Genomic DNA, 13,173 nt, shown 5'->3' with positions numbered 1-13,173 from the left:
ATCTGTTATATATGTTATGTTTACTTTTACATGGACATTGCTATTGCTTTTGTTATTGTGCATAAGTTATATGTGGTATTTACTATCATGTTTTAAAAAAAACTAAAAAAAATGCTACCAAACTTAGTGAAATTCTAGGTTAATTCTTTGGATCCCTTGGCGAGGCATTACAAAATTTTATTAGGATATGCACAACATAAAGCATAACTTCATATCCATTCAATTCTCCTATAACAGATTTAACAAGGACTTTCATATTTAATAAGTACGTACGAGGAGGGACCTTACACAACCATCGATTTTTAGCATTTTTTTGTCCCTACACATTTAAATTTTGTTGTATCAGTGGGTATGTATAGTCCTCTAAATTTTATGATGTAGCATATTTGAAGTTTATCATTAGAAAGCTACAAGTGGTTGTGCAATTATATTTCTACAAGAAGGAATTCTCGAGAGATTAATTTCTATAAATGGGTGTACTTCAACCTTAGAAAGTTAAATTTGGGGTGCTTGAGCCATTGATTTCTATAGGTGGGTGTTCCTTAGCTTTTGATTTTTTTAAGTGGGTTATATCAAACTATTCAATTCTATTAGTGAATGTACATTTGTGATTGATAATCTTGTCTTATTTCCTTGAATCATAGTCAGTTTCTCTAATGTTGAAATAAGTGGTTTACTATCTGGTCTAGCCATTAGCAGTCTATTCTCTTGCTCTGTACTGCCTTCTACTTATAGAATCATTAGGTATTTAAATATCACATTCTTAAATGCTAACATTGTCTATAGATTTTTCAGATTAGTTGTAGATTGCACTATGTCCTCATCATCTATTTCACTCATTTGGCTTGAAGCTTTGGATAAAGTTGTAAATCTTGTGTTAGAAAGAATGCAGTGAACCAGATGGAAAACAATTGTAATATGACAATTTTCCATTACATCAGATAAACTCCATGACAGACCCATAATTATTGCAAGCAAGGAATTCATTATGTCATCTTTATTTATATCATACTTTTGAGGCTTCGATCCTCACATTGTTTGTAATAAAAAGTCCCTTGACTTTCAACTTGATTCATTGTTGGGACTTTCTGGTAAAGTTTTCTGGCATAGAATCTTTTTCCCTTTGATTATATATTTGTAAATTTATATTTTGAGTCTATCATAGAGTTGTCTAGTTTTAGAACTCTTCTTAGATTTCTTCTATTCTAGACAAATTTTGATTTACTATCCTTTATAGCATCCATGTTTTATAATAAACAGAATCAAGACAAATACCCAATTTTGATTTTTGGCTGTAGAATTTAATTAGATGATTCTGATGCATCTATCAGAATAGACATTAGTTTCTTTCATATGGTATAAACTATGACAAATGCTCTGACTACATTAATTATTTCTTTGGGTTTACAAGACTGTCTATGCACTCGAAGCTATTTAGAATGGTTTTACACCTTACATTATCTACATACTAGAAATGCAAAGTACAATTAAGGTTTTAAAAAAGACGCAGATGAAGGATGAGCTTTTGAAAATAATATCAAATGACAGAGTTTGATCATTCCATGACAAAAGACATATGCTCCATCATCTTACAGGAGTTAATAGGGTAGGATATGCTTTTTCCCAATTAATCTGAATGGGTTCTGAACAATAGTCGTCTTGCACGGGACGTCAATGAGCATGACAGCCCTGGCTCAAAACTTAGACCCTTCTTCAATTCTTACATTTTTCATAACACAAGCCCCTACCTTGATCAAAACCCCCTTCCCAATTTTGGGATGCTTGTTGATGCCATGGTTGCCAGTATCACCAAGCGTCACCAATAATGATAGTCTAGCTAATAAAAACTCTCGTCCGATGGTGGAAGACCATGCTCTCACCAATCCCAGTGGTAGGATGTAGGTCTATTGCAAACACTTGAGAAACCTTGCTTTGGAGAATTGACCCTAAGACTAGGGGTAACGAGCCATGTGGTGAGCTTGGCATGTGAGGAAACCCTTGAAGATGAGTATACAATGGCAGTAGGAATTGCATGCAGGGTCTCTCTCTTTCGCAATGCAAATGTCAGCTAGAATGGCATGGTGTACTTGATGGTTTTGTGTAAAGATGTCAAGAAATAGGTTGTAGAGATCTGCGGTAGGCAGCATGGAGGTGATTGAAAGTTTGTTCATTAGGTGCAATGACACCACATTCTCAATTGTTTTATGAGAGAGAATGTACTTTCCTTACATGTACCATCCTTGGGTTTTAGGGTCTTTCAATACCTGTTCTATAGGGAAGAGATGCAACCTTGGATGGCAATGGAGCTAAACTATCAAAGAAACAATTCTAGATTGAGAGCCAAACCCAAGTGTGTATGCTATTGAGCAAGTAGATCGAATTGCATATAGCTGATTGAGTATACCTGCAATTTTTAAATAGAAGAGGTTCCTTTGTTTAATAAGTATTAGTGCCTAATGTGGACAGTGCACAGGGTTGAAAGATCACATTCGTCATCCACCTTAGGCTTGAGAAGGTGCACACACTTTTCTGCTTATTAGAAAAGAGAAAAATATGATCTGGTTCAAAAGTCTTAGTGTTAAATATATTCATCTGTTGTCACACTTCACTTCATGAAGTTTATCATTGCTTTACTATCAGACTGTGTTCATTGATTCAGCTAGAGTCATTTCTCATTTTGACATTATGAAGGTAATAACCTCGTTAATACATTGTGCCTCCATAACAATGTTCTAAATGTAAAGCACCAGACCTTCCTCATTATAAATAGTTGTTAAGATATTCATACCTTCTCAAATCATTTCCATGTATCTTTATTTTTCTCATTATCTTGAAATTTGGCACTGCATTTCTATATTGAACCCTCCTTACCTCCTTTAACTAAATACTTTTACTTTCTTTTGATATTGTTCATCACTGTCTTCATGACAGTTATACAGTGACAACCTCATTCATGCTTCATTGCATCTTGCCATACTCTCTCAAATTCGGCAGCACCCTCACAAAAAATTTCTCGATTGGCCTTTTTATGTCAATCTTAGAACAAATTAAAATTTGATATGTCTTTTGTTGTTTATTCAATCATTTCACATCTTTATGAGGGTCATTATCACCTTTCTCGATTCATGTTGTGTGACACTTTTGACTGTATTCATAAAATATTGACAGAAAATATGTGTTGGCTTTTTGAAACAATAGAGAAATGACGGGGGTTACAAACACATTGAATATTGTTCAAATATGCTTTAAGCGGTGCTCACGATCAAGGTCTAGTTTGGCCTTTACATATTCTCCAGTTGGGTGTATCTGATATAATTCATTTTTAGATTATTCTGCAATTATGATAATGGTACACATTTTGTGCAAGTTTCTGATCTAGGTTTCACTTGGATCTGCGGACCCAACTGAAGGGTATACTCAGCTGAACTTCACTAGAATCCTTTGGACTCCTTATATACGTATTTGAATTCTTCTATGTCCCTCTCTGTGTGAACAACATCTTGCAGGAATAAGATTCTATCAATTATACTTGCCAATTTTTAGGAAAGGCTAAGTTTAAGGACAAAATTCATAAGTGTAGATGTGTGCCTGTGTTGTTATATTCCATCCTCATCTGTTCTTAGAATCTATTATAAACAATAGCGATATTGCATTCTTTTCTTGAAATCTTTATGAAAAATCCCCAATAAAGGACAATGAATCTTATGGCGTGGATTGAGCAATATAACTACTGATATACTTCAATAAAGAACTTGAAGTAAGAGAATCAACAAAGTGTGTACTTGAAGTTAGCTCACCAATTACATTATCTATTACATGGCATGTCAGGTCTTTGTCCTAAATAAATTTCTCTGGTAATCTCACTGGTTGGAAAAGTTGCTTATTTTTAGAATTTATTATATTATTGGCTATTTGCAATTATTAATCTCTGCCATGTAATGGCTGGGATTATTGTTTTCAATTTGCTATTTAGTATTACTAGTTATTTTAAAACCTGTGCATATTTTCGAACGATCTCATTTATATTATAGTTGAAGCATTATTTTCTATTAAAAGTAATTTATGAATTTTAATTCATAATTTTCTATTGGATCTCTCACATTTTCCTTGTAGTAATTTTATTTTCTCCTTGAAAAAAATAGATAAAAATAAAGCTATAAGAAGTTACTGGAGTTTCTAGGCATGTGTCTACCAGTACCTCGTGATGAGGGTTTCATTTTACATATGTTTGACAATTTTGCTTCCATGGTTTGCATGCGTGCGGCCATTACATAATGGTATAAGTATGCATGGAAATAGAAAGGGCATGTGGCATTGTCAAAAAGAAATGCATGTTTGTCTTTACTTTTACATGTTAATGATATTTACCCTAATTACTCTTTTATTTGCATAATCTGCTTGCCTCAATATTGTTTTCCAACCTTTGCAGCATATGCAACACCACCATGATTTTGCAGAAGAAAGTAAATAAGACTTCTGCAAAAGAATATACCTTCTTTGCATGTAGGTCACAGTTATCATTTTCCTGATTCGGGGTATTTGGAATCAATATTTCATTTTTCATTTTCTAACTATGTGATCTTACTAGTGCTTTATATGCATTTATGTATTTCACATTTCATTTTTTAACTATGTGATCTCACAAGTGCTTTATATGTGTTTATGTATGCACATAAATTCTCCTTCACAACTTATATTTTAGTTCTTAAATTTATGAAAGAAAATGTTTCTACAACTTGCTAACTGATTTTTAACATAATTTGAATGACCCATAAAGTTGATTACTAACTGAAATAATTTAGAAGGAAATGCTTTGCTATGTACCAATATTCCATTCATTTTATTTTTTTTGTGCATGTTTTATGTTTTCTTCATGCATGGCAACATGATTATAGAAGGGATTACAAAATTCTTTATATATGTGAATTGCATATTCAAAACTTCAATAGTCTTGCCCAATTTACCCACCAAGGATTGGAACAAGCAAAGATTCGGTCTTCCAAACCACCAGCTCTACTAAGGATTGCCTAGATTCGAAGTTAAAAGAGTTCAAACCCTATGAGGGAAAGTGTAAGAAGGGTTGAGAAGGCTTTCTCAACCCAATATTCTAATGATTAGCATATTCAGTGGGTACTTTTTGTTCTGGCCAAAGAAAGTGTAGAAATCAAAATTTCTTGTGCTAGCACACCCCTTCATTTTAAGTAGCTATCAAGAAACTAATAACTAGGCTTTTGAATTTATTAAAATGTATGGAAAAAGATAGCAATAAATTTTTTTATGTTGAAGGATGATTGGTCACTCTATATTATTTGGAAGTATATTTTTCCCTAAAGGTTACTAAACTATGGATTAATATAACATGCTCACCAGATTTTTTCCCACTCTTTCTTGCAAATTATTAAAGAATAATTTCATATTGGTTGTGCCCATACTTCTATTGAAGAATATGTCTGATTGTAACAAACATCACAAATGATGTAGAAAAATGAATTACATACGTGGTTTGTGCTGTGTAAAATATTGCAAGAAGCCTTTGATGTGCACTAATGATCAATTAACTTTTATTTATTTTAATGACTAATTCATGTTACACAGGAAATTTAACATCAATGTTCACTATAGATTAAATTTCACCGATAATTCAAAGAATTGAAAGGTTTTGATTTTTTTATGTTTCTTCAAGCTCAGCCTTTAAACTCTCCAGCTCTTTCAATTGTAGGTGTCATCCTTCCTGAATAATTATTGTCTCCTATAGTTGACCAGCATTTTATATGTTTTCATTTCATTTTCCCATTTAATCTCATTGTATTTACCCATTCAATGGATCATCTAACCTAACATTGAAATCATAATTTTTTGCAAGAACTTCATGGGACTCATCATTTAAAGCTTGATTTTTCTCTTCTTACTCTCTACATGCAACTTCTATACCTCATAAACTTGAATTTTCTTTTTCGAACATGTTTACATGTTTATTTATTGCGTGTTACTCTAGCATCTTGAAGTGACTCTAGTGGATCATCCTTATGTTTGTATGGCTATCTATTGAGCCTTATTCCACATTTTGTAGATTACAAAACTACATTTTAATGATTCCTAAAGCCCTACCCCATGGTTAGTGAATTTATTTCAATTCAATATTTTGATATTTTAAAACAATGAAGTGGAATTCTTTAAAGTTTGAAAAATGTTGCACTCAATTGAAAGAACATATGCAATATAAGTAACTTCAAAACATTACCATATTATAGATCATGACCATGGTTTCAAGGCACCGTAACAAGAAATGAGAATAACATAATCTATTGAGAACTTTAATTTATTGTTTTTAAAATCTCCTTATACATCGATTCATTTATATGTATTGTTACATCCCAATTTTTTTCCCTAAATTTGAAATTGATCATAGCTATTTGTTTAATGAATTATTTTCATGTGAAGTGAGTTAGTTAATTATAGACATTGCATCAATTTATTTCTTCTTGATCATGTGAAGTGAGTTAGTTAATAATAGACGTTGTATCAATTTATTTCTTTCCTAATCATGCGAAGTAAGTTAGTTGAATTATATATGTTGTATCAACTGATAATGAGATATTTTCATGATCATGTGAAATGAGTTAATTATTTAGACATTGATGAAATCTATAATGGTCACTAGATGATTGAAAATGGTTTTGAATTAACAATTAATATATCTTGAATTAATGTCTTGGAGAGAATTTTTGTTTGAGTGAACGCTGGAAGAAGACTGAAGAGAGGGGAAGCATTGCTAAATGGGATCATCAGAAGGGGATGGTTGAATGATGTAGTCATCAAAATCAATAGATTTGACCCAAGACTACCTTGAGAAGGATACTAGGATTTGACAACATACTGCATTGTGGAACCGCATGAGCTATTAAAAGAATAATATAATAAACAATATAAATTAAAAATAAATCACACCTTTAAAGAATTATCAATAAATTTATTATTATTGAATCATTGTTATACATTCTCAAATACAAACCTATGTATATAAAAATAAGGTGACACAAATAAATTATAAGTTGTAATCCAATGGTTCAACTTTGTCAATACATACATATGAACATACATAAGGATACATAATAATAGTAAAATAATAATTAAAAAACTCTTTGACTTCTTATTTTTCTTTCCCTCCCTCTTCTTCCCTTTATTCGATTTGAATGGCATTCGAATGGCTTCCTGTAACTGATGGTAGCCAAAGAGCCAAAGCTATTTCCTTTTACAGAGTCTCATGACCGTATCTTGCCATAGTCTATTTTCTTCTATGAATTTGTGGCTTCTTTCTCTACATATGTTTACACAAGGAAGAGCATTTATGTGGCACCAACCTCATTCATTTGTTTATATTTCCAACTCACATCCACGACCATCCTTACCAGTGAGTTCAGAGCACGTAAGGGAGGAGATCATATTCCAATTGTGGAAAGAAAAGAGCTGACTGTGGGTCACATAAGATCCAAACCATGTTACACTATGTTCATACTTTCTTTCATAAATGTGATTCAAAAGTTCTTACTTCCTTCTTCCAGTCGAAAGTCATGAAAACCATTTGCTGATACCATCAAACATGTTCTAATTCCATATTGCTACGCGAGTCAAGTAACATGATTTGCATGAAAGCCAAATACTAATGTCAGTCTAATAGAGATCGAATTGGGTAGACTTAAAATAGGTTTCTAGTTCACAGAGTATCTCTTTATATGTTACTAATGTTTTTAAATCATAATTGCATTAGAAACTAAACCAAAATTTTGTTAGAAACTAATCATGAGGGTGTCATTTTAATTTTCTTAATTTTATTTTATGTTCTCAAAAGTTGGGTTTGGGATGTTTGTGCATTACTATTAAGGAATTTTTACACAAGCACTATTGATTCTAAGTGAGCAAGTAATGGTGAAGTAGTGGTATATTTTGAAGAGGCACTTTGAAATGGTTACCTTTTGACTATTTGATATTTGACAATCTCTATAGAGAGAATCGTAAATATCTGCAAGCTCTCAATATCCATAGTATCCCACTCAATGCCTAATACTCACCTAGTTCCACATATTGAACAATTCTCTCACTGTTTTAGCATCTATATTCTATAATTCATCATCTTATGCAATCATTTGTATATCAGCATTCATATAGCAACATCCTATAACCTTCATTGGTTCTCATTCCAACACTCCTCTACATACCTCATACTAGGGATCTAAGACTAGATCCTTCACTCTTCCATGTCTACCAACATGACACAACACCAAACTTGTTGACTAAACCCAAAACCTTATCCCTTTTGTATCCTCTTGTGATGACTAATAATTCCTTTATAGTTACCAAAACACTTTGTTCTTACACATTAACCACTCTCAACCCAACAATCAGATTGGTGTACCACCTACCTAGAATCAATCACAATGTACTCAAGGATTTTTTCTTCCTTATTACTCTACTAAAGACTTAATCACAACCTTCTATGAAATCAAACAAACACAACTTATCAATTACTATACCCTGTCACAACTGATGACTCTGGTATGATATTCCTTTGTGTGAACTCATCTACTTTGTGGATCTGATCTTTCCAACTTTCCAAGTCTTCACAATCATCCCTCCACATTCATCATATGGCTTCAAACCACCTTCATACTCCACCTAAGTTAACAAAGTCCAAATGTAATGTTACTTTCTCAAAATAAGAACTTAATGGCTTATCTCGTAGGTCTGTACTCAATTGTTTGTATCTTTTGAACCCGATAATATTTTATGTTAGTTTTGTGCCACACCTTTATGCAAATGTTTTAGTAACTAATGGACATGTGACATATTTGTGTTAATCTTGGCTCATGACCTAATTCTGAATTACACCAGTTTTACCCTTCTTTGCACCATTATTTATACATATGGAAAACATTATTATTGCATCCTCTGTCATAGTAACTCCTATATATATATATATATATATATTCCATTCATCAAAATAATCACTCTCTTAGAATTCATTTCTAAGTGAAAAAAAATCATTAGAATATTACATTACTCTCTTCATGACATGACTTTGTCAGTAATACCTTTATTCCTATTGGTGCAACCATTACATCTTCTAATGGTGCAAGTGCTAGTTATACATGAATTGTCTACGTGACATCTACTTCATCTATATCTCCTGTCAATGTGATACTATGACACTGGATTCAACACATAGATATTAACCATTGAACCCTGAGGATGGTATTTACATCTTCAAAGAGTTAACTAAACAATATCTTTCTATCTTATAATAGAAAGAAAATAATGACCCTTAGATATTCAAAGATTATACTATAATATTGTCCTTAAAATGGAAAATTTGAGAGATTTTAAGGCTCATTAAAATAAATAAACAAGTTACACAAGTAGATCTAGATCTTACCTAAATAATATTGTCATTGTTCTATCCTTTATCTGGAATTCCTTTTTGCCCAAATGTTTCATAGCAAAATAGAGAATACACATCTTTCTCTCAAAGCAAAGGCAGACTATAAGTGTTGTCAAGCCACTGGTAAGTGTGTCTGGCTGTAAGAATAATATTGTATCCCTCTACTTCAAACAATGATTCTTTAAGATGGTCTCAATGCTACACATCATCCAACACATCTACAATATACATGAATCCAAGGGATATATTATTACTAAAATAATAATTCATATATTATAGTTTTATATAGATCTATTGTTTCTAGGAGTGGATAACAAGAGCTGGATGGCCTTTATTATTTTCAAAAGGATGGCCAAATCACAAGTATTTAAATGTTTCGATTGATTTTATTTAGGATTGAGAAATAGAAAATTTGCACATTTGGAAGTAAGTTTTTTTTTTTTTGGAAACAATTTTCTTCAATATTTGTATCAATAAATTGTCCACTTGCTGCTAATATCATGTACCATATTCAAGTAGTTTTGGTGGTTGTGGTTCTCCTTCCTCAACAGACATAGCATATGCATAAGGTTGGGGAATTGAGCCACATCTAGGTTATAAAATTGATAAAGGTGCATTCGTCAAATTGAATACTTCATGCTTAGATGGCCTTATGTCCCTTAGTAACACAAATCCTACTAGTGTTTTTTATGTCCCTTATGTCCAAGTGTATTACCCTCATCCATAAAGATTTTCTAGTTAACATATTTCTTTGGTTTGGGTTTAGCCTTTGTTAACATAGACAACATGACAATAGGAAATTTTATAGCTAAATATGTTGTTGGAGGTGTTGTGGGTTGAGGATATTATAATATTGAGGGTTTAGCTATCAACACGAGGTTCGCATCCCTCATTTATTTTCATAAGAACCATAGACATTTTTATAAGAACACCTTGACCAAAAAAATTTGCAAAATCCAATGTTAAAAGCTACATTAGAGAAATAGCCTTACTTTAAGTTTTTTCCTACTATTATTGAGACTTGGAGTCTTCTCAGGTTTAGAGTATGAAAAAATCAATGTGCCATCATTGCAACTCTTCTCACATCATCCATGAAATTAGATATAGAAAGGTGAAGCAAACAACATATGTCTTTGTTATTTTTTGTGCCTCTATATGGAATAGCCAAAGCATAGATTCCACCATAGTGCAGATATAATGTCCCATGTCTAGTTGACTCATAAAATTGCGACAATGTTTTCAAACCATAACTGCAATAGGGTATCTATTTATATCAATAACAATAACAAAACTTCTCTTAAAATATTCCTTGCTCAAATGAACTTTCATTACTATGTCTATTTTCTTATAAGTACACAGCCTCTTAGCATGTTAACCAATGAATGATTAGCTCTCAATTACTATTCTTAGAAATGTAAGTCACATTAGGAGTAATGGAGAAAACAAGGATAGATCTAACATGTCCTTAGGATTTGGTATTTATGTCTTCTTTAGACTATGATTTTGATCATTAGATCTTTTTCTTTACTCCCTTGATCTCAGTGACCATTGTATATTTGCCTCTTACTCTTGATGTTACTGTTTACCATACACGGTAAATAGATTAATACACATAGAAAATAGTATAGAATAGCAATACTCCTTTTATTATTTTCATATGTCAAAGATATTACATTATTCTTGAATGATTACAATGATTTCTCACAGTGTACATATACCATTTTGAAGAACCTTTCCGAAGGGGTCCATTAGCTACAAGTGGGCTACATGCTATTTACTGACGATGTCGGCTACACAATATATACAATATCTACCAATGACATCATTCCCCCCCACAAAATAAAAGTTGTCGCATGATAGCTAACAAAATAGGAGACAACAAAATACAACAAGAACAAAAAATACTAGAGGAGGTTGTGCCCCTGAAGAGTGCTTCTGCTAGTGCAATTCATAGACCTAATATGTATAAATCCTTCTAAATCCATGTATTAACCTCTATGGCCTCCTCTAGAAGAAGTTTTGCATCCATAGCCTGGGTCTTGGCTCATTGCAATTCCTACTCGGTTACTTCCTTATCCCACAAAAATGCTAGACGCTCAATTGCCCATGTTTCCTGCTCGCTGGCCAAGTCCGTGACTATCTTCTCTCTAGTCTCCCTCTCTACTGATAGAGATCTCTTAGTTGCAATCCTTTTCAATACCCTGTTCACCTCTACATGCCTGTGAGCATAATAAATGCCCTTATACAATCCTATAATCTTGTGCCCTAGCTTCTCCATCAGAGTGTTGCACGGTCCCAACTGAGGTTGGGTGTCCCAATCGGGCCAACATCTCTAGTGTCTCAACTACTGGCCATCCTCCATCTTCAAAGTAGGAGAAAAATTTCTCAGGACAAACCCCCCAAATATAAGCCCGGACCAAATGCCACTCTCTTTGCTGAGTCATAGCTTGCAATGCCACATTGTGTCCCTTCTGCTATGAAACCCACATAGCCCTGAGGTAGTCTCTGTATCTATCTTCATCTAACCCATAATCCTCCTTTCACACATCATCCATCAGCCATTCCCCATCACTATCTATCTTTGCCTTGACTATAGTAGTCATGACCACATCTGATGCAGCCTCCTCTACCTTGGGCGCATCCTCGGCCTATGCAGTCCCACATCCTATGGCTTTGATATGGCAGCTAATACCTTGAGATGCCTCAAAGACTCAATGGATGGACCAACCTTAGTAGGGATGAGTCAGAACTACTACCATAGGAAGGTGCTCAATCTATCCATCAGTTTTGTCTTTTGGCTCCATGCTCTCATCTTATTGTCCTGGCTGAGCTGACTATACCAGCTGAGCATTCACTAATAAGGAGGACAATATGGTGAATATCGCATCAGAGTTAACCACATCAAAATAAACTTGGGGCTTAGGCTCTAGTGTTGGCAACTCAATATATACCACCACCTGCGAGACCATCTCTACCATTTCCCATGGGATAGCCTCTGCTACTACTGTGGGATAGCCTTTGCCACCATCAGTGAGATCATAATGACCAAGGCATGGTGCTATCCAAACAAGGAATGAGTGAGGTTGGTATGGTCAAGTGTGCTGAAGTTGACAACTGAGGAGGGGTGAAGAATGTGGGTCCCCCACTGTGTCACTTCAAACTTTTGTAGAATTACTTTCTTCCTCAGACTCAACCCCATTACTCACTGAAGTGTGGTAGGTTAAAACATCAGACATGGGAATTGAAAGCCCATTCCACAAGATTCTAGAATACCTACCGCCAAACTCACAAAAAACTCTGTGGAAACATATAGTCTTACTTTGTGGAAATAAGAGATATGTCGTGGGACATATAATGATTCAACTCACAATTTCTTGTACGCATAAACTGTTAAGCCATAGTTTATTTCTTGAGCACCTACAACCCTTATACAAATCCCAAGTTAGAGTCATTTGAGTATCTAGAAGGGAAACAATTACAGGGTTCAATGCCCTCATTCCCTTTCTTCACATCTACAGCGCCTCACATTCATTCCTTTATATAACCTCCATGCTTTCAAAAAACTAGCCATAGTTATAAAACAACCCATGGAGAATATAAGGTAACAACATTGAGGAAAGTAAATCTATGCGGACAACAAGAGGGGACTTGTGAAGAGATAAAATACCCAATGGGAGAATGTCCATGGGTTGCTTGCGAAACACACTGGCCATGGGTAGGTGTCCATGGAATAGTAC

The 13,173-nt window shown here is 33.8% G+C and overlaps 1 pseudogene; it reads right to left on the bottom strand.

The window, feature by feature from the left end:
• Positions 1–1,598: 1,598 nt before the first annotated feature.
• On the bottom strand, positions 1,599–12,414 carry LOC149569845 (serine acetyltransferase 5-like; annotated as a pseudogene).
• Between the last annotated feature and the right edge of the window lie 759 nt (positions 12,415–13,173).

The sequence above is a fragment of the Cupressus sempervirens genome, chromosome 3 (genome assembly GCF_028749045.1).
Source record: "Cupressus sempervirens isolate cs-2001-9-10 chromosome 3, ASM2874904v1, whole genome shotgun sequence".
Lineage (NCBI taxonomy): Eukaryota > Viridiplantae > Streptophyta > Pinopsida > Cupressales > Cupressaceae > Cupressus > Cupressus sempervirens.
This window is presented reverse-complemented; position numbering and strand designations above follow the sequence as displayed.